The following is a 22,992-nucleotide window of genomic DNA, read 5'->3' on the forward strand; positions in this document are numbered from 1 at the left end:
CTAAGCAAAAAGATATGGAGAATCAATAACTATGGAAAAGATAAGATAAATCAATGCTAAATGAATAATAAGATATGAAGATATTCCCGAAGATATGCGCGTATCACTAGCTATAGTGAGATGATTGACAATTGAATGGACATTCGGCGTTGGCTAAGATCAGGAAAAGAAAAACGAGGAGATAGCATGATTTCGCATTGGTGATTTACCGAAAAACCAAAAACCGAAAAACCGAAAACCGAACAAAACCGAAAAACCCAAAATTTTCAAAATAAACCGAAAAACAGAAAAAAATATGGAATATACATTAATATATAATATTTTATTTTATATATACTACTAGAATATAATATATATAATATAAAATTAATAGAATATATATAATGCATATTATATAATACTATATATTAAAAGAATGTATATTATATATATGATATAATATATTAAATTAATTGAATAAATATATAATATTATATTTGAAATATAATTTAGTTTTTCGGTTTTTTCGGTTTTTTTTCTCCCGAACCGAACCGAAAAACCAAAATTTTTGAATTTTTAAAACCGAACTGAACCGAAAAACTGAAAAAACCGAACCGAATTTCAAAATTTCGGTTTGGTTCGGTTCGGATATTCGGTTTTCGGTTTTTTTGCTCACCCCTGTCCTTGCCTTAGCAAATAAGGAATCATAAAACTATATAAAGAAGAAAAACATTTTGCCTTTATGTATTTATTCGCTACCACGCATAATTGTTCATGTATGTACCCACTAACACTATTTTTGGACCGTATAAATAAATTTTGATTTCGTGATTCAGAGACCATCAATTTTCTCAATCACTTGAGATTTGACAATATAATTGGCCACAATAATTTATCTAATTTTTTCCTTTATTTTCAATTCATATATGTTTATTTATCTATGCATATTAATAGTATGATTAGATCGATGGAATTAATTGATAATAGCACCCCCCCCCCACACACACACAATAGCTTTTTACATATTTGTGCATCTTTTTTCTTTTATATAGGTCGAACCTTAATTTTATTCAATATATCGCAAAATGATTTGAATATTTATATATTACACATGCAAATTACATACTACCACTGTGGATGTGTGTCCATGCAAATCATGCAAAGTATCATTCTTGCATAAGCAAAGTATCATTCTTGCTTCTGCAGAATAACATTCTTGCTTCTGCAGAAATATCATTCTTGCTTCTGCAGAATATCATTCTTGCTTCAGCGGACTATCATTCTTACTTCAGCGGATTATCATTCTTGCAGAATCAGACTATCATTCTTGAGGGACTCAGTCTTCATAACAAGCTACTGATTTGATCAAGTAATAGAGCCGTTGGAGCACAAGGAGGAGATCAAGAAAGGAGCTCGGTTTGGTGAGCTGAAAATAGCCGTTAGGAATCGGCGGTTATAACTGATTTGGGAATGTGAAATCAGTTGATTAGTTTTCTTATTCTTCACATATATATCTCGATAGTTTCCAGTTGTAAAAGAAGAAAAAAAAAGAAGGAGAATACAATACACATGCACAATTAGGAGATTATTGCTCTAACTTGCGATTAGTTTGGAGCGATTGAATTGTGAGTGTGAATTCATTGTAATTGAGAGTTGTTCATCAATAAGATTCCGGTCATCTTCTCCGTGGACGTAGGTGGTTTATCACCGAACCACGTTACATCGTTGCGTGCTTTATTTTTCTCGTATTGAGTGAGTGTGAGATCGGAGGATCACGACCCAACAAGTGGCGCCGTCTGTGGGAAACGTTGAAGACATTTTCTTGGTTGGTTTTCTGGGCGAGTAGAAGTCCGGGAGATTTGTTATTTGAGCCGATCTTGGCGATTGCCCACCATTTGTTCGAGAAATGTCCACGGCAAAGTTCGAGGTGGAGAAGTTCACCGGCAGAAACGACTTTGGGCTATGGAGGTTGAAGATGAAGGCTATCTTGATGCAGCAAGGTCTTTGGGATGTCTTGAAAGATGGCAATGATGCCAAAGAGAAACCTGAGGCCGATGAAAAGGAGAAGGGGAGACTTCAAGACATGCAATACAAAGTCTATAGCACCCTGATCTTAAATCTAACAGACAGGGTGCTGAGGGAAGTATCCAAAGAAGAGACGGCTGCAGGGGTTTGGACAAAACTTGAGTCATTGTATATGACTAAGTCTCTAGCGAATCGGCTGCATTTGAAGCAGAAACTTCTTGCCTTCAAGTTTTCAGATGGAAAGAGCATTACTGAACAGCTTGAGGAGTTTGAGAAATGCATAGATAATCTCGAAAACATTGATGAGGTGATTAAGGATGAAGACAAGGCCTTAATGTTGCTCAATTCCCTGCCCAAGAGTTATGAGCACTTCAAGGATGCAGTGCTTCTTGGGAGGGAGGCGAAAGTTACCTATGAGGAAATACACTCTGCATTAAAGCTGAAAGAATCGCAGAGGGCTGACATTAAGCGATCTGACCCAGTGGCTAAGAGCCTGTACTTGAAGAATAATCAGATCAAGAAGGGCTACAAAAAGAAGTTCCAGAAAAAGGAAGAAAGTGGGGGATGGAAGGAGAAAAGAAGCTGTCACTACTGCAAGAAACCGGGCCATTTGAAGAAGCATTGTTTTGCTTGGAAGAAAAAACAAGAACAAGAAAAGGCTGGGAATGCAGAGACTGCTGATTTGGCTCAAGAAGTGGAAGATAATGAGGCTTTGAATATACACTCGGGAGCCAAGATTGAGGAATGCTGGATCATGGACTCTGGCTGCTCCTTCCACATTTGTTCCCACAAGTCTTGGTTTCAAGAATTATCGGCTTGGGAAGGTTCAGTGATGCTAGGTAATGACCAAATATGTAATGTCAAGGGAATTGGGAATATCAGATTGAGGGTGAGGGATGGGAGTGTGAAGACTCTCACAGAGGTCAGGTTCATACCTCAAATCAAGAGAAATCTCATCTCTCTTGAAATGTTGGAATCAAAGGGATACAGGTTTGATTCTGGTAATGGGATCCTCAAAGTAACAAAGGGCTCCAGAATTGTATTGGAGGCTCAAAGAAAGAATAGCCTGTATTATTTGCTGAGTGAAACTATGGTTGATGCTGTGAATGTGGCTCAGACAGAAGACCTATATCTATGGCATGCTAGGCTTGGACATGTGGGTGAGAAAGGCATCAGAGAACTGGCTAAACGAGGAGTGATGAAGTTAGGTGCCTCAAACAGATTAAAGAAATGTGAATCTTGTATTCTGGGAAAGGCAAAGAAGCTGCCATTTTTTGGTGGGAAACACACTTCATCAGCCCCATTCGTGTATGCCCACAGTGACCTGTGGGGACCATCCCCAACCGAATCCATAGGTGGAGGTAAGTATTTCATCTCCATCATAGATGATTACTCTAGAAAGGTGTGGATTTACATTCTGAAGGAGAAGTCTCAAGCCTTTGAGAAGTTTAGGGAATGGCATGCTAGATATGAGAATGAGAAAGGCTCAGTGCTTAAATATCTGAGGACTGATAATGGCATGGAGTTTCTGTCTGCTGAATTTGATAGTTTCTGTAAAGTGAAAGGGATAAGAAGACATAGGACCGTGCCAAGAAACCCTCAACAAAACGGGTTGGCAGAAAGAATGAATAGGACATTGCTAGAAAGGGTGAGGTGCATGATATTCTATTCTGGAATGCCAAAGAAATTCTGGGCAGAGGCTGTTTCTACTGCAGCTGATCTGATCAATAAGTGCCCATCTTCAGCTATATCGAATGAAACCCCAGATCAGAGATGGTATGGAAGCCTTGGTGATTATTCTGCTCTGAAGATATTTGGGTGTGCTGCTTATGCACATATTAAGCAAAACAAATTGGAACCAAGGGCAAAGAAATGTGCATTGCTGGGGTATCAAGATGGAGTAAAAGGGTACAGATTATGGAACCTAGATGGAGTAGGTCGGAATATCATTGTGAGCAGAGATGTGATATTCAAAGAAGAAGAGATGCCATTCAAGAAAAGGAAAGAAGTCTCTGATGACAGCAGCAGTGCAAGCATGCAGAATTTTGAGCTTGATAGAGAATCTGAAAAATCAGATGATGATGAGAATTCTGAGTCCACAGAAAACCAAGAAGAAGGTGGAGCAACCATCTCTCAACCAACTCAGAACATAAGTGATCAGGAGTCACCAGTGCAGCAGGCTGCTGCAAGTCAAAGGGCCAGAAGGAATTCTAGAAGAAATGCAGGCCTACCTAGCAGATTCTCAGACTATGATATGAGTTTCTTTGCTTTGTGAGGTGCTCATGTTCTCAGAACCCTCAACCTATGACGAGGCCATGAGTTGCAAAGAAAGTCAGAAGTGGATCAAGGCTATGGAGGAAGAAATAGAGTCCCTTCTAAAAAATGGGACTTGGGTTTTAGTAACCGATCCAGGGACACAAAAGCTGATTAGTTGCAAATGGCTATTCAAGAAGAAAGTAGAGGTGGGGGAAGTGGAAAGCATACGTTTCAAAGCAAGGTTGGTAGCTCGGGGATTCACACGGGTGGAAGGCATTGACTACACAGAGGTGTTTTCTCCAGTAGTTAAACACACTTCTATTCGGATTTTGTTAGCCATGACTGCCCATTTCAACTGGGAACTGCATCAACTTGATGTGAAGACAGCATTTTTATATGGGGATCTAGAGGAAACGATCTATATGATGCAGCCTAAGGGTTTTGAGAAGAATGAAGAAGAGAAGAAAGTTTGCCTACTGAAGAAAAGCCTATATGGGATCAAGCAAAGCAGCCGGCAGTGGAACAAAAAATTCCATGAGCAGATGGAGTTGATGGCATTTGAGAGATCTAGCTTTGATAGCTGTGTATATATCAAGAGAAGTGGAGATCTGATAGTTGCCTATCTGCTGCTATATGTAGATGACATTCTACTGGCAGGATCAAGCCTAAGTGAACTGCAGATTGTAAAAGAAGAGCTCAAGCAAAAGTTTGAGATGAAAGATCTTGGAGAGGCAAAGAGAATCCTAGGCATGGATATTGTCAGAAACAGGAAGAAGAAGGAGCTGAGGCTGGTTCAAGCTGAATACATCAAAAAGGTGATGAAAAAATATCAGGTGATGAATGCAAGATCAGTCTCTACTCCATTAGCGGGCCATTTCAAGTTGAGCAGAGAGCAAGTGCCAAGAACGGATGAAATCAGGAAGGAGATGAGCATGATACCCTATGCAAATATAATAGGAAGTGTAATGTACTTGATGGTATGTACAAGACCGGATGTTGCTCATGCCATAAGTGTGGCTAGTAGATACATGGCTGATCCGGGTAGAGAGCATTGGGCTGCTCTGAAATGGATCTTGAAGTATCTGAGAGGATCTGTTGTGACTGGTTTAAGGTTTGGTGGTGAAGCATGGTCTGAAAAGAATGAAGTCCTTGAAGGGTATTGTGATTCGGATTATGCAGCCAACTTGGATAACAGAAAATCACAAAGTGGCTACATTTTCACCTTATTTGGCACAGCAGTCAGTTGGAAATCCAACCTACAGTCAGTGGTTGCTTTATCCACAACCGAGGCTGAATATATTGCTCTGACAGAGGCTGCAAAGGAAGGGAAATGGTTGCAAGGAATCTTGGAAGATCTGGGAATGAAACTGGGAGCAGTAAAGATAAACTGTGACAGCAATTCTGCGATTTGCCTAGCCAAACACCAAATGTTTCATGAGAGGTCGAAGCATATTGATGTGAGGAGACACTTTATCAGGGATGAGATTCAAAGTGGGAAGATCAATGTGGTGAAGGTTCCTACTGAGGAGAATGCATCAGATATGTTGACAAAATCTCTGCCAACTTCGAAGTTCAAACATTGTTTGAAGTTGGTTGAGATTGTGGAGTGTTGAGACTTGTGACAAGGATTGAGAAGGGAATCTAGATATTGATGGAGCTTTGCAAGGACAAGGTGGAGATTTGTGGATGTGTGTCCATGCAAATCATGCAAAGTATCATTCTTGCATAAGCAAAGTATCATTCTTGCTTCTGCAGAATATCATTCTTGCTTCTGCAGAAATATCATTCTTGCTTCTGCAGAAAATCATTCTTACTTCAGCGGACTATCATTCTTACTTCAGCGGATTATCATTCTTGCAGAATCAGATTATCATTCTTGAGGGACTCAGTCTTCATAACAAGCTACTGATTTGATCAAGTAATAGAGCCGTTGGAGCTCAAGGAGGAGATCAAGAAAGGAGCTCGGTTTGGTGAGCTGAAAATAGCCGTTAGGAATCGGCGGTTATAACTGATTTGGGAATGTGAAATCAGTTGATTAGTTTTCTTGTTCTTCACATATATATCTCGATAGTTTCCAGTTGTAAAAGAAGAAAAAAAAAGAAGGAGAATACAATACACATGCACAATTAGGAGATTATTGCTCTAACTTGCGATTAGTTTGGAGCGATTGAATTGTGAGTGTGAATTCATTGTAATTGAGAGTTGTTCATCAATAAGATTCCGGTCATCTTCTCCGTGGACGTAGGTGGTTTATCACCGAACCACGTTACATCGTTGCGTGCTTTATTTTTCTCGTATTGAGTGAGTGTGAGATCGGAGGATCACGACCCAACAACCACTGTACCACGGATTTTTTAAATTTTACTAATATTTTTTGTTACTTTATAGTTAATTTGATTATCTGAACTTGATTATAATGCATGTGTGTTGATTACCATATTAAATAGGTTGCGCCGCAAATTATTATTATTTTTTGCAATGTCGAATGTCTTTCATTATGGGATATGTGCATTTTAAAAACACAGGAACATGTAGGTAAAAGAAAATTTATTTAATAGCATTATCTGGTAGAAGGGGAATAATAAATCGAGTCTCATCCCGTCACTCGTCATTATAAAGATAACAAATATCACTATATTATATTTTCGATTCCATTTTGATTTAAATATTAGAAATATTGTCACGTTTTTTATTTTTATGTAAAGTCAATATCGAACTAGGAATAAATGTTGGAATTTATTTATCATAATATATTCAAGAATACATAATTGAATATGAATAAAGCAAGATCTTTGAACATCATGTATTTCACGTATTAACCATACACATAATAGATCGGAAACTTACCTTTATGATCCACAGCGGAAGCGATTGGGGAAGACGGAGAGAACTTCCTCGGACTTTGGTGTAGTGGCGCAACTCCAAGGATTTGTTTCTCTCTCTTTCCCTCGTTTATGTGTTCTCTGTAATGTGTGCGATTTGATGGGATCCCACACTTTGTATTTATAGGCAGAGAGAGGACAAACCCTAATTCTCAAAAACATTAAGGCCCTTTCCATCAAAGTGGCTATTTAATTAGGACGTTTCTTTTTGACCAAGTAATACCAAAATCAAATTACATAATTCCATAATCAACTAATAATTGATCATAATTTGATTTCGTTAGTAATAGCATATACATTAATATATGCACACGCTTCTTTCCTAAATAGTCAATGGAATGAAATATTCATTCCCATAAAACTATATAATATACTTTTGCCATTAAGGCAATCAACGACATATATATTATATAATTAATGATTAATTAGAAAACGTCCCACTTAAGTCAATATATTCAATTGATAATTCTTAATTAGGGAAAAATGTGTCTTATACCAAGTTAATATATTATATATAAAATCCAATTCTATTTAGGATTCTATCACATGTCACATATGTGAGACATAAAACTTACATTCTCCCACTTGGCGAACATGTGGGACACAAAGTTTTCGATTCTCCCACTTGTCACACTTGACAGAGCCACAGTAAAATAGACATAATAAACATAAGGCGCGCATAATATTGGACTTTACAAAAATACTTTCATCATTGGTAAACATAAGTATTATATTAGAGAGACTACTAATGCGGGTCATGGCGGGCGTATATCATTCAATCGATATAGTTCCTTCCATGTACCACATCACCAATATCCACTCTAATATAATCTATAAGTGACACCGCGTCCGTAATTGTCTTATTTCAAGACCTCCTGCATTAATACTAAAAATTATATGCATGAAATAATAAGTTTAAGCAGGAAAAGTAGGAACATCATTTATTGAATTCAAAATATCCATAACTTAAGTGTCTGAACCAACATGGAAACATACAGATTAGACGTTTCCATACCCAAGACTCATTCTGTTAACTTATTCCATAAATGTCTTAGGCGGTAACGCCTTAGTCAATGGATCAGCAACCATAAGCTATGTGCTTATGTATTATATAGATATTATTTGTTCCCAAACTTCATCTTTCACGACAAGAAACTTTAATTCCATGTGTTTAGCTCCTTTGAATACTTGTCATTCTTACAGAAAGATACGATTGCACTATTATCACAATACAATTTCAAGGACATTGATATTGAGGAGACAATACCAAGGCCTGAAATAAAATTTTGCAATCATTAATGCTTCAAAGCAAGCCATAAATTCAGCTTTAATGGTGAATGTTGAATTAGAACTTTGCTTTACATTTTTCCATGATATAGCTCCTCCAGCCATAAGAAGAATGTAATCAAAAGTTGATTTTCTAAAGTCAACACATCAATCATAATCTGAATTGGAATATCCAATCACTTCTAATTGATCAGATTTCCTAAATGTGAGCATACAATCTTTTGTCCCCTTTAAGTATCTCAATTCATCTTTGCAGCTCTCCAGTGTTCAATGTCATGGTTACTTTGGTAACGACCTAACATTTCGAGTGCAAAGCTAATGTCTGGTATACAGACTTGAGCATACATCAAACTTCCCACAATAGATGCATAAGGAATATTTTCCATCTCTTTACGTTCCAATTCAGCTTTTGGACATTGATCCAAACTGAATTTGTCGCCTTTATGAATTGGAACAACACTTGGAGAACATGCACTCATCCCATATCTCTCTAAAATTTGATCTATGTAGCTTTTCTGAGACAATCCTAACATTCCACGTGAGCGATCACGTGATATTTCTAAACCAATGACGTAGGATGTCTCACACATATCTTTTATGTTGGAATTTTTAGAGAGATAATTTTAGTGGCATGTAGTAATCCAATGTCACTACTAGCAAGCAATATATCATCAACATACAGAACTAAAAATATGAACTTGCTCCCACTAACCTTGAGGTATATGCACCGATCAACGGTGTTTTCTTTAAAACCAAAAGCAGTAATAGTGTCATGGAATTTAAAATACCATTGTCTAGAAGCTTGTTTCAGTCCATAAATTGATGTCTTAAGTTTGCAGACTAAATTTTCATTCCATTTCTTAATGAAGTCTTCAAGTCGTTTCATGTAGACTTCTTCCAAATCATCATTTAGAAAAGCAGTTTTCACATCCATTTAATGTAGTTCCAAGTCAAAATGGGCTACAAGTGTCAAAATGATTCTAAGTGAGTCCTTCTTTGATACAGGAGAGAAGGTCTCTTTATAATCAACACCATCTTTCTGAGTGTAACCTTTGGCAACAAGTCTGGCTTTAAATCGTTCGATTAAACCGTTCATGTCGAATTTGGTCTTGAAGACCCATTTACACCCAATGCACTTGTGTCCATCAGGCAATGCGACAAGGTCCCAGACTTCATTAAAATCCATAGATTTCAACTCTTCTATCATGGCATCAACCCATTTATTAGAATTATGACTTTTAATGGCTAGTGAATATGAAACTGGATCGTTGCGTATTCCTATATCACATTCAGATTCTTGGAGATAAACCAAATAGTCATCAGAAATGGCCGATCTTCGTTCTCGTTGAGAACGCCTTAGTGGCACTTCTGGAGGTGGCTCTACCACACCTGTTTCAATGACTTCGGCATCATCATTAAGTGGTTGGTCATTCAAGTGTTCAGTATTGTTAGGTTGTTCAACAATATTTGGCACACTTGATTCTTGATGAATTAAGGGAAGAGAGAATTCTACCCTTATTTCACTAATGACCGCATTACGAGTGTTAGTACTCCCACTGATCTCACCTTCTCAAAGAATCTTGCATTTCCAGTTTCAACAATTCTCATGCTATGATCAGGACAATAAAACCTATACCCTTTGGATTTTTCTGGGTAACCAATAAAGTAACCACTAACTGTTCTAAAATCCAATTTCTTTTCTTACGGGGAGTATACTCTAGCTTCAGCTGGACACCCCAAACATGAAGGTGCTGTAAACTGGGTTTCCTACCTGTCCAAAGTTCAAAGGGAGTCTTTGGCACAACCTTACTAGGAACCCGGTTTAATATATACACTGCAGTTCTTAGAGCATACATCCACAACGATACGGGTAAGGTAGAATTGCTTAACATACTTCTAACCATTTCCATGAGGGTTCGGTTACGTCTTTCAGCAACACCATTCTGCTGAGGCGTACCAAGCATTGTGTATTGAGCACAAATGCCATGCTTTTCTAAGTATTTGGCAAACGGTCCTGGTAAGTGGTAATTGACCCATTTCAGTGGTACGACCTTAAAATTCACCACCTCTATCAGATCGAACAATTTTCACCTTTCTATTTAATTGCCTTTCAACCTCAGTCACAAAATGTTCAAGTGTTTCTGCTGCCTGAGATTTTCATGCAATAAATAAATATATCCATAACGCGAATAATCGTCAATAAAGGTGATAAAATACTTTTCTCCACCAAAAGTTGGGACATCAAAAGGTCCACAAATATCTGTATGTATGATTTCAAGGAGCTCAGTGCTTCTTGTGGCATTTTTCTTATTGTGTTTGGTTTGTTTACCTTTAATACAATCCACACAAACGGTAAAGCTTGTAAAGTTTAAATTCGAATGAATATTATACTTTATAAGCCTCTTAATTCTTTCACTGGAAATATGATCCAGTTCCTTTATGCCATAATAATGATAAATTTGAATGAATATTATCCTTTAGACGCTCCTTTAGTTGCAATGTGAGCTTGAGATGCACTCATTCCATGCTTCTTCAGCTTTTGCTCATCCTGGACCAACATGTTTATCAATTCATAAAAGTCCACTTATCATTTATAGTGATAATGAATTGGAAATGGTCCATATTGAGGAGGTAAGAAGGTTAGGAAGAATTGGACAAGGAAACCCCCGTCCACCGATAATCCTAACTTTCCTAGCTTGGAAGCGTTATTCATGTACATCACATGCTCGTCTATGGTCCGAGAACCATCATATTGCATGCTCATGAGATCCTTCATAAGTTTTCCTGCAAGAGACTTATATGCAGTTTTGAAGCGATATTCAACATTCTGCAAAATATTCTTTTGCAATGTCAGTAGTTGAGAGATTTTATCTGTAACGAACATTCTTATGAACTGTAAACTTAGTCCTGTTAGATTTTACTCAAGCATTATGAGCAATCAGCCAAACTACTTTGATCATAAGATAATTGGCTTATCATTCAACAGTGTTAGGTCCAAGTCCATTACTCCAAGAGTGAACTTAAGTTTCTCTTTCCATTCAAAGAAGTTAGTTCCATTAAGTTGGGGAACGTTTGAGGTAAACATACTAGTAGAAAAAAAAATATGTTTTTACATTATAGGAGCAATTAAGAGATGAATGCTCACATATAAAAGCTTTGAATAATAACACGAACATTAATTTGAAAACCCATATCATGAGGCAATTATGAAAACTCCTTTGGGTAGTCTTCATACAATAATAAAAAATCATGCTTTTAATATCCATATCCCAGTTCAATAATTGAGTAATAATAAATTGGCGTTACCTTTGGGTAATCGACACCAATTTAAATTATTAACTCCATTAGTGTTCATTATGTCGCAAAAGACTATTTCCTTTGGGAATCTAGACTTTTTATGACAAACAAACTATGTAGATACCGAATAGCCACAACAAGCATGATGATTAATTGCATAAATAAATTTTCATATTAATTTGACTATAAACTCTTCTTATTTTACCTCACTTTGGAGATGGCAAAATAAACATAATATAATCAATGTATAGTGAGTAATTGCTTACGCAGATTTTCAATTAATTTGATTATAAACTTTTATTATTTTACCTCACTTTGGTGATTGCAAAATAAACATGATATAATCAACAAACATAGTGATTAATTGCTTAAACAGTTTTTCATATGCATTTGATTATAGACTCTCCTTATTTTGCCTCACTTTGGTGATTGCAAAATAAACATAATATAATCAAAGTACATATTAAAACAAGAATTGAATTATGTAATCATTCATTCTACCGATACATATATTCAAACTTAATTTATATACAGTATACACAATTAATATACCCAAATCAATTCCATATACATAAAATGAATCAATTTGGAAACAAATATTTCAAAACATGGAAACCATTAATTCTCGGGATTGAGCATACAGATATGAATTGTCAAAAAATATCAACTAAAAATATCCATAATCGAAACTATGCAAACAAGATTCGGTTTATGAAAATCTAACAAACTCAAAATCAATATAATTCACAATTAAATTATGCGGACCAAATTAAACATCCCACTGTATTGATAGTCATGCAGAAAACAATTTTCATAGAGAGAGGCAATCCGTACATAATTGTCCAATTGGTCATGTGGATTCTTTAAATCCACAATTACGTGATACGCTAATTGAATTCAATAGATTTGAATTCACAATATGCTGACCATATTTGAAAACAACCGATTCAAATAATTTATCAAAATTAAATTCAAAAAATATGGTTTACAACAATACGAAAATACATGAGTTCTCAACCATGCTCTGATACCACATGTTGGAATTTATTTATCATAATATATTCAAGAATACATAATTGAATATGAATAAAGCAAGATCTTTGAACATCATGTATTTCACGTATTAACCATACACATAATAGATCGGAAACTTACCTTTATGATCCACAGCGGAAGCGATTGGGGAAGACGGAGAGAACTTCCTCGGACTTTGGTGTAGTGGCGCAACTCCAAGGATTTGTTTCTCTCTCTTTCCCTCGTTTATGTGTTCTCTGTAATGTGTGCGATTTGATGGGATCCCACACTTTGTATTTATAGGCAGAGAGAGGACAAACCCTAATTCTCAAAAACATTAAGGCCCTTTCCATCAAAGTGGCTATTTAATTAGGACGTTTCTTTTTGACCAAGTAATACCAAAATCAAATTACATAATTCCATAATCAACTAATAATTGATCATAATTTGATTTCGTTAGTAATAGCATATACATTAATATATGCACACGCTTCTTTCCTAAATAGTCAATGGAATGAAATATTCATTCCCATAAAACTATATAATATACTTTTGCCATTAAGGCAATCAACGACATATATATTATATAATTAATGATTAATTAGAAAACGTCCCACTTAAGTCAATATATTCAATTGATAATTCTTAATTAGGGAAAAATGTGTCTTATACCAAGTTAATATATTATATATAAAATCCAATTCTATTTAGGATTCTATCACATGTCACATATGTGAGACATAAAACTTACAATAAATTCTGTAAAATATATTCCTGTGCTGCAATTTATTAAATCATTAAGAAGGAGATTGGTATGAATAAATGATTTATAAAGGAATAAACGAAATTGTAAGAATGATACTATGTGGGCAAGGAATGGGCCGTTTATAACCACATTTGTGGTAGTGAATTGGTAGAGAAAATATATGGTAATAGTCTAATAGATATTTCTATTAATAGATAAATGAAAGAAAATAAATTACCTTTTGATGCATGCTTTTAAATGGAAATTGATATTTATTCTTTAATAAGTTAGTTTGCATATTTGATCGTATTTGATAATATATATCACGCGAGTGGTTCACTTGAAAACAATCATAAAATGAGAAATTGAAAATTTATTACGGACTGTACAAAATGTATTACTGTAATTGGTAGTACAAAACTTTTTAATTACTCCAACTAATAAGCTCTCAAGTTCTCATTTTGAGATAGTAGTTCTCAATTGAACAAATCCTTGTATATCACATTTAATTTTCAAAACAAAAGAAATCTTTTGGGTCAGAATATATTCTTATTATCAATTCATTATTGCCTAAATCGAATAAATAATTTGTTCTTCAGTTTTGTGGTCGATTGGTAAATTAACATCAACACTCATATTTCAGAAATGTAAATAAAAAATTGAACATATTAATCTATATATGATGGAGTATAAAACAATACTTATAATAATTACATTTTGTATTCTTAGAGCTAGAGGTGTACTTATATACTACAGCAGGCTAGGTAGGTTAAATTGGGCTTCCAAGGCCTAGCCCAACAAATAGTAGAAGATAATATCCAAAATAGTATAATTTCCTTCTGAGAGACTCTAAAATATCAATTCTATTATATATAAACCGATTATACGTGTCGATTACATTAACATGTGCTACTAACTTTTCAAATTATTCACAACCCAAAACATCTTGAACCTTATCTTATCGCAAAGATATATTCCTAATATATAAACAAATGCATAGATTCTTCAATAATAAAATTGAAGTTTTAACACTAAAAAAGGGGCTGTTGGTATAATCGGTCGTAAATAAAGGTCCATGATAGTATGTTCCCTTGATTCCATATTGATCCATGAAAAAATGATGCTTTATTGTCTATGCATGATGATTTAAAACTAAGTAATTTCGAACGCCTAATTAGTTACACAACATCAACCGAAGTTAGTTAAGTTGGTTGAGGTGATGGTGCATGGGATTGCATGTGGACGTGAGCGCGTAGAAGTGCGTCTCTGTGAGGTTAGTTGGAGTGAGATCTATATAAAGGATCATGCACACTTCATGAAGACTTCAAGATTAATCAATGAAGTAGTTACACAAATACAAAGAGAGAGATCGAGTGAAGAAGAGCATTATGTTTTTCATTGCTCAAGAAAGAAGCAAAGAAGTGTCAACCGTGAAGTGTTGTGGCTGGAGTGTTCATTCCTTCGGTTAGTTCGATTGCTATTGAATTTAGCGGACAGATCGATCGTATGAAGTGTTGTATAGATTGTGTAGTTTCTGGTGATTGATTGTATTGTATCCTCTCATAAACTTCATCAATAAGAATCTCTAGAATCCTCCCGTGGACGTAGATCTTTTATGGATCGAACCACGTAAACCGATTGTGTCGTTGCTTGTTTTTCTTCTTGGTGCTTTCTATCGTCTGTGATTGAAGAACTTAGATATATTGTTACAAATTGGCGCCGTTTGTGGGAATCTTTGGCGACAACAATGGCCGCTGCACGATTTGATTTCGAAAAGTTCAATGGTAGAAACGATTTTGGACTATGGAAAGTCAAGATGAAGGCCATGCTTATTCAGCAAGGCCTTTGGGAGGCGATGAAGTATAAGAAATCTGAGAAGGATACTGCTACCGAAGACAAAGATGAAATCAAGAAACAAGATCTGATGGAGAAAGCTCATAGTGCGATTATGCTGAGTCTTTGAGACCGTGTGCTCAGGGAAGTATGCAAAGAGAAAACCCCATCCGATGTATGGAGCAAGTTGGAGTCGATTTATATGACAAAATCGCTGGCCAACAGGTATCAAGTTTCTTGAGGGAAAGGGCATCATGGACCAGCTAGATGAATTTGTGAAAGCTGTGGACGACCTTGAATCTGTGGATGGAGACTTGAAGGATGAAGATAAGGCCATCATGTTGTTAAACGCACTGCCTAAGAGTTTTGACCAACTTAGAGATGCAATTATTATATGGGAGGGATTCTTCACTGACATATGAAGAGGTCCTTACTGCGTTGAAGGCAAAATAATTCCAGAAAGCTTCCAATCCTAGGCCAACAGATCAAGCAGGTGAAGCCATGATAGTCAAATCTTCTGATAAAAAGGCTGCTAAGAAGAAATGGAACAAGAAAGCAAATTCTGGGAAGAAAGAAGAGAAAGAGACTAGATCTTGTTTCTATTGTAAGAAGCCTGGACATCTAAAAATAAACTGTTATTCTTGGAAGAAAAAGAAGGCAGAGGAAGCAGAAAGAGCCAACACGGCTGATGTTGCTCAGGAAATAGAAATGGCTCATGCTCTCAACATTGCAGATGAAGACATAAATGAGAGATGGATCTTGGATAGTGCTTGCAGTTTTCATATGTGCCCAAGGTTTGAATGGTTCCACTATTTAAAGAGATCTGATGGATCAGTGTTGCTTGGTAATAACCAAATCTGCAAGGTGAAAGGAATGGGGGACATCAAGATCAGATTAAAGGATGGCTCTCTGAGAATTCTGACTGAGGTTAGGTACATTCCTGATATCAAGAGAAATCTAATTTCATTGGGAGCACTTGAAGCAAAAGGATGCTCCTTTTCTTCATCTGATGGAGAGCTGAAGGTGCAAAAGGGATCTCAGACAATGCTTCTTGCCAAGAGAATCAACAGCCTGTACTATTTACAGGCAGAGGTGATAGTCAATCAAGCTAATGCAGTTGGGATGCAAGATGCTGATATATGGAATCTCAGATTGGGGCATGTTTCAATTGATGGTGTAAATCAGTTGATAAAGGATGGGGTGATAAATGCAAATAGGAAACTCAACTCAAGGGAATGTGAGATATGTGTGCTAGCCAAAAGCAAGAAGCTAGCATATTCATCTGGGAAACACACTTCAAAATCAGTGTTGGACTACGCACATAGTGATATATGGGGACCTGCACAGATTCTTTCAATAGGTGGAGGTAGATATTTCCTATCTATAGTGGATGACTACTCCAGAAAGATGTGGCTATATATCATGAAAGAAAAATCAGAAGCATTCATCAAGTTTACAGAATGGTGCAGAGAGGTTGACGTTGAGAAAGGTTCTACACTAAAATGCTTGAGGACAGATAATGGATTGGAGTTTCTCTCCCACCAGTTTGAAGATTTTTGTAAAATGAAGGGTATCAAAAGACATAGAACGGTTCCAAACAACCCCCAACAAAATGGTGTGGCTGAAAGAGCCAATAGAACCATCCTTGAAAGAGTGAGGTGCATGTTAATATCATCAGGTTTGCCACATAGGTTCTGGGGTGAGGCTGCTTCAACTGCTGTCACATTGATAAACAAATGTCCTACATCAGCCACCAACCTTGAAACTCCAGATTACAGGTGGTTTGGACACCATGGAGATTATAACATCTTGAAGCCTTTTGGATGCGGAGCTTACCCACATATAAAACAGGGGAAGCTGCAACCAAGAACAATGAAATGTGTGATGCTTGGCTACCAGAAATGAGTGAAAGGATATAGATTGTGGTCTCAAGAAGATGGAAATCAGAAGATTATAATTAGTAGGGATGTGATATTCAGGGAGTCAGAAATGCCTTACAAAGAACACAAAGAATCTGCAAGATCTATTACCTCTGATGATCAAACTGAGGTGGAGTTTCTGGACAAAGATCAGAATCATGAGCAAAGTGAGGAATCAGATTCTTCTGATACAGAACAGCACACTCAGGGCCTAAATGAAGATGAGGTTGAGAACATGGATGAAGGTGGAGCATCTTCAGAGAACATCCATGATTACATGCTTGCAAGGGATTAAGGCAATGCAAGAGGAGATAGATTCACTGCTCAAAAATAAGATATGGATACTTGTTAACAGAAAGAAATTGCAGAAGCTTATTGGGTGTAAGTGGATCTTTAAGAAGAAGATAGAGGCTTCAGAGGGAGATAGAATCAGATATAAGGCTAGACTAGTAGCTAAAGGTTATAATCAGAGAGAGGGCATTGATTATAATGAGATATTTTCTCCAGTGGTGAAGCATAGCTCAATAAGAATGCTTATGGCATTGGTTGCAAAGAATGACTGGGAGCTGCATCAGTTGGATGTTAAAACAGCTTTCTTACATGGAGAGCTTGAGGAAAGCATATTCATGGATCAGCCTGAGGGATTTGTAAGGGTTTTTTCTTCTTTTATACTAGACAAGAGATATCATTCCCCGTTTGTACTGTAGTTTTTTTTGTTCCGGATTTAGGAGAGACGCATGACCCTCATCGTCTCTTTTTAATGAGACGCATGATGATCATGCGTCTTTCATAAAGACGCATGAGGGTCATGCGTCTCTCAATTTTTTCGATTTTTTTTGAACGACGCATGACTGTCATGCGTCTTAGGGAGAGATTTTTTTGATTTTTTCGATTTTTTTCGATTTTTAATGAGGGTCATGTGTCTCTTTTTGTGCAATTTGTTTTATCTTCAAACCATTAGTACTTGGTAATCGCTGATTACGAGCTTTCATTTCATTATTTTATAAATGACTTTAATGAACCATGTCCATCATTTTCTTGCCTATGTTATTTTTATTTTGATCACTAAAATACAAATATATATAGTTGGAAGTGTTATGCAAATAAGATATACTACCAAAACAGATCTACTTACAGACAGGGGGTAAATATGTCATTTCTCTCATGATAAAATTTACGTATCCAAATTTCGCTCATTTAATTTCTGAATTTCGCTCATTTTATTATTTTATCAGTCAAAACTACAATTCTATGAAACTATCATTCTATCGGCTGAAAGTATCATTCTATCGGGCAAAAGTATCATTTTATAAGTTTTATGTCATTTTGTCACGTTAAAGTATCATTTTATCAGCTTATATGCAATTTCTCCAGCTAAACTATCATTTTTATAAGCTAAATGTCATTTTATCCGCTTAGATTATCAGTTTATAAGGTAAAAGTATCATTTTATTAAACAAAAATGTCATTTTATTCACCAAAAATACATATCATTCTGTCGGCTTAAAGTATCATTCTACCCGGCAAAAGTATCATTCTATAGGCTGAAAGTATCATTCTATCGGGCAAAAGTATCATTTTATCAGTTTTATGTCATTTTGTCACGTTAAAGTATCATTTTATCAGCTTATATGCAATTTCTCCAGCTAAACTATCATTTTTATAAGCTAACTGTCATTTTATCCGCTTAGATTATCATTTTATAAGGTAAAAGTATCATTTTATTGAACAAAAATGTCATTTTATACACCAAAAATACCTATCATTCTATCGGCTGAAAGTATCATTCTACCCGGCAAAAGTATCATTCTATCGGCTGAAAGTATCATTCTATCGGGCAAAAGTATCATTTTATCAGTTTTATGTCATTTTGTCACGTTAAAGTATCATTTTATCACCTTATATGCAATTTCTCCAGCTAAACTATCATTTTTATAAGCTAGCTGTCATTTTATGCGCTTAGATTATCATTTTATAAGGTAAAAGTATCATTTTATTAAACAAAAATATTATTTTATACACCAAAAATACCTATCATTCTATCGGCTGAAAGTATCATTCTACCCGGCAAAAGTATCATTCTATAGGCTGAAAGTATCATTCTATCGGGCAAAAGTATCATTTTATCAGTTTTATGTCATTTTGTCACGTTAAAGTATCATTTTATCAGCTTATATGCAATTTCTCCAGCTAAACTATCATTTTTATAAGCTAACTGTCATTTTATGCGCTTAGATTATCATTTTATATGGTAAAAGTATCATTTTATTAAACAAAAATATCATTTTATACACCAAAAATACCTATCATTCTATCGGCTGAAAGTATCATTCTACCCGGCAAAAGTATCATTCTATCGGCTGAAAGTATCATTCTATCGGGCAAAAGTATCATTTTATCAGTTTTATGTCATTTTGTCACGTTAAAGTATCATTTTATCACCTTATATGCAATTTCTCCAGCTAAACTATCATTTTTATAAGCTAACTGTCATTTTATGCGCTTAGATTATCATTTTATATGGTAAAAGTATCATTTTATTAAACAAAAATATCATTTTATACACCAAAAATACCTATCATTCTATCGGCTGAAAGTATCATTCTACCCGGCAAAAGTATCATTCTATCGGCTGAAAGTATCATTCTATCGGGCAAAAGTATCATTTTATTAGTTTTATGTCATTTTGTCACGTTAAAGTATCATTTTATCACCTTATATGCAATTTCTCCAGCTAAACTATCATTTTTATAAGCTAACTGTCATTTTATGCGCTTAGATTATCATTTTATAAGGTAAAAGTATCATTTTATTAAACAAAAATATCATTTTATACACCAAAAATACCTATCATTCTATCGGCTGAAAGTATCATTCTACCCGGCAAAAGTATCATTCTATCGGCTGAAAGTATCATTCTATCGGGCAAAAGTATCATTTTATCAGTTTTATGTCATTTTGTCACGTTAAAGTATCATTTTATCACCTTATATGCAATTTCTCCAGCTAAACTATCATTTTTATAAGCTAACTGTCATTTTATGCGCTTAGATTATCATTTTATAAGGTAAAAGTATCATTTTATTAAACAAAAATATCATTTTATACACCAAAAATACCTATCATTCTATCGGCTGAAAGTATCATTCTACCCGGCAAAAGTATCATTCTATCGGCTGAAAGTATCATTCTATCGGGCAAAAGTATCATTTTATCAGTTTTATGTCATTTTGTCACGTTAAAGTATCATTTTATCACCTTATATGCAATTTCTCCAGCTAAACTATCATTTTTATAAGCTAACTGTCATTTTATGCGCTTAGATTATCATTTTATAAGGTAAAAGTATCATTTTATTAAACAAAAATATCATTTTATACACCAAAAATACCTATCATTTTATCGGGCAAAAGTATCATTCTATCGGCTGAAAGTATCATTCTATCGGGCAAAAGTATCATTTTATCAGTTTTATGCCATTTTGTCACGTTAAAGTATCGATTAAACCTTAACGATTTTGGCCCACTGGTCGTCGTTGCATTCTATCTTCCAGTCGCCGTCTGAGTTGAACCCAACACCGCTACGGTCTAGCATCATGTTCAATGAATTGTAGAATTTCTTCCAAGTGTTGATCTTGGAGGAAATATGAGGTTGGGCTCTCACAGTTGTTGTAGGGATTTCTCGACGTACAAATTCTTCAACGCGCGTGAGTAATCCTGCTCGGAACCCATTATCGGCCTTCCAATGGTTAGTCACAAGGTCCTTCAATGCTAGTATGAGGACTTCCTCCTCACGAGGAGACCATGAGCGCCTAGACCTGTCGGGCTTCAGTCCACCAGATTTACCACGAATAACACCACCTTCACAACAATAAAAGGTTCATCAATTACTAATCCTTAAAGTTCATGTTAACTGCAGTGCATAAACTAACCATTTGGGTTGTGGTTTTTTGATTCCGGCAGTATGTGAGAGTCAGACATCATTCACACAAGAATATTTGATCTAAGACTACAAAATCTCCAACAAAAAACAAAAATAATGTGACAAAATTGAAGTAATAGCAGAGAGAGCACAAGGTAATCAGTAGTCGACAATGAATCATAAACGACTTTGGAAGGCGTGACGATTTATGAACATACGCCGGAGCCGACGATGACTGATTAAGCAATACAAAAATGTAACGAGAATTAGTAAGCAAATTTACCTTGGTCGTGTGCCCAGTCAAAGACGTCGGCTTGTGCTCGACGGTAATTATTTGCCGGCCAAGAGGTGTTGGGCGTCTCCTTTTGGCGGGACTGCTAAGCAGATTTTAGAGAAGGCGGTAGTGAAAAATTTGGGGTAGATCCAAATTATAAATGCTACTTTTGATAAAGGGCAAATTGGAAATTAATGTAATGTGTTAGGGATAAATATGTCATGCAAACCAATAAAACATGCTTCCAACTAATCCAACCAAACACTGATGTTGCCCACATGTTCCAACACAACTCAACGAACCAAACTCCATTATGCATAATATACACTACCACAAACATTAAGTTAGCAACACAACCCTTCAAAAATTTGTATTTGCTACTCATCTAATCAAACGAACCCTTAGTGTTACAGTATTCATGCATTATCTCTCTCCAAATAGCCATCATTGTATGTATTTAGAGACGCATAATGATCATGCGTCTTTCATAAAGAGGCATGACGGTCATGCGTCATTCAAAAAAAATTGAAAAAATTGAGAAACGCATGACCCTCATGCGTCTTTATGAGAGACGCATGATCATCATGCATCTCATTAAAAAGAGACGCATGAGGGTCATGCGTCTCTCCTAAATCTGGAACAAAAAAAAACTGCAGTACAAACGGGGAATGATATCTTTTGTGGATGTGTGTCCATGCAAATCATGCAAAGTATCATTCTTGCATAAGCAAAGTATCATTCTTGCTTCTGCATAATATCATTCTTGCTTCTGCAGAAATATCATTCTTGCTTCTGCAGAATATCATTCTTACTTCAGCGGACTATCATTCTTACTTCAGCGGATTATCATTCTTGCAGAATCAGACTATCATTCTTGAGGGACTCAGTCTTCATAACAAGCTACTGATTTGATCAAGTAATAGAGCCGTTGGAGCTCAAGGAGGAGATCAAGAAAGGAGCTCGGTTTGGTGAGCTGAAAATAGCCGTTAGGAATCGGCGGTTATAACTGATTTGGGAATGTGAAATCAGTTGATTAGTTTTCTTGTTCTTCACATATATATCTCGATAGTTTCCAGTTGTAAAAGAAGAAAAAAAAAGAAGGAGAATACAATACACATGCACAATTAGGAGATTATTGCACTAACTTGCGATTAGTTTGGAGCGATTGAATTGTGAGTGTGAATTCATTGTAATTGAGAGTTGTTCATCAATAAGATTCCGGTCATCTTCTCCGTGGACGTAGGTGGTTTATCACCGAACCACGTTACATCGTTGCGTGCTTTATTTTTCTCGTATTGAGTGAGTGTGAGATCGGAGGATCACGACCCAACAAGTGGCGCCGTCTGTGGGAAACGTTGAAGACGTTTTCTTGGTTGGTTTTATGGGCGAGTAGAAGTCCGGGAGATTTGTTATTTGAGCCGATCTTGGCGATTGCCCACCATTTGTTCGAGAAATGTCCACGGCAAAGTTCGAGGTGGAGAAGTTCACCGGCAGAAACGACTTTGGGCTATGGAGGTTGAAGATGAAGGCTATCTTGATGCAGCAAGGTCTTTGGGATGT

This window comes from Salvia splendens, chromosome 16, assembly GCF_004379255.2.
Source record: "Salvia splendens isolate huo1 chromosome 16, SspV2, whole genome shotgun sequence".
Taxonomy (NCBI): Eukaryota; Viridiplantae; Streptophyta; class Magnoliopsida; order Lamiales; family Lamiaceae; genus Salvia; species Salvia splendens.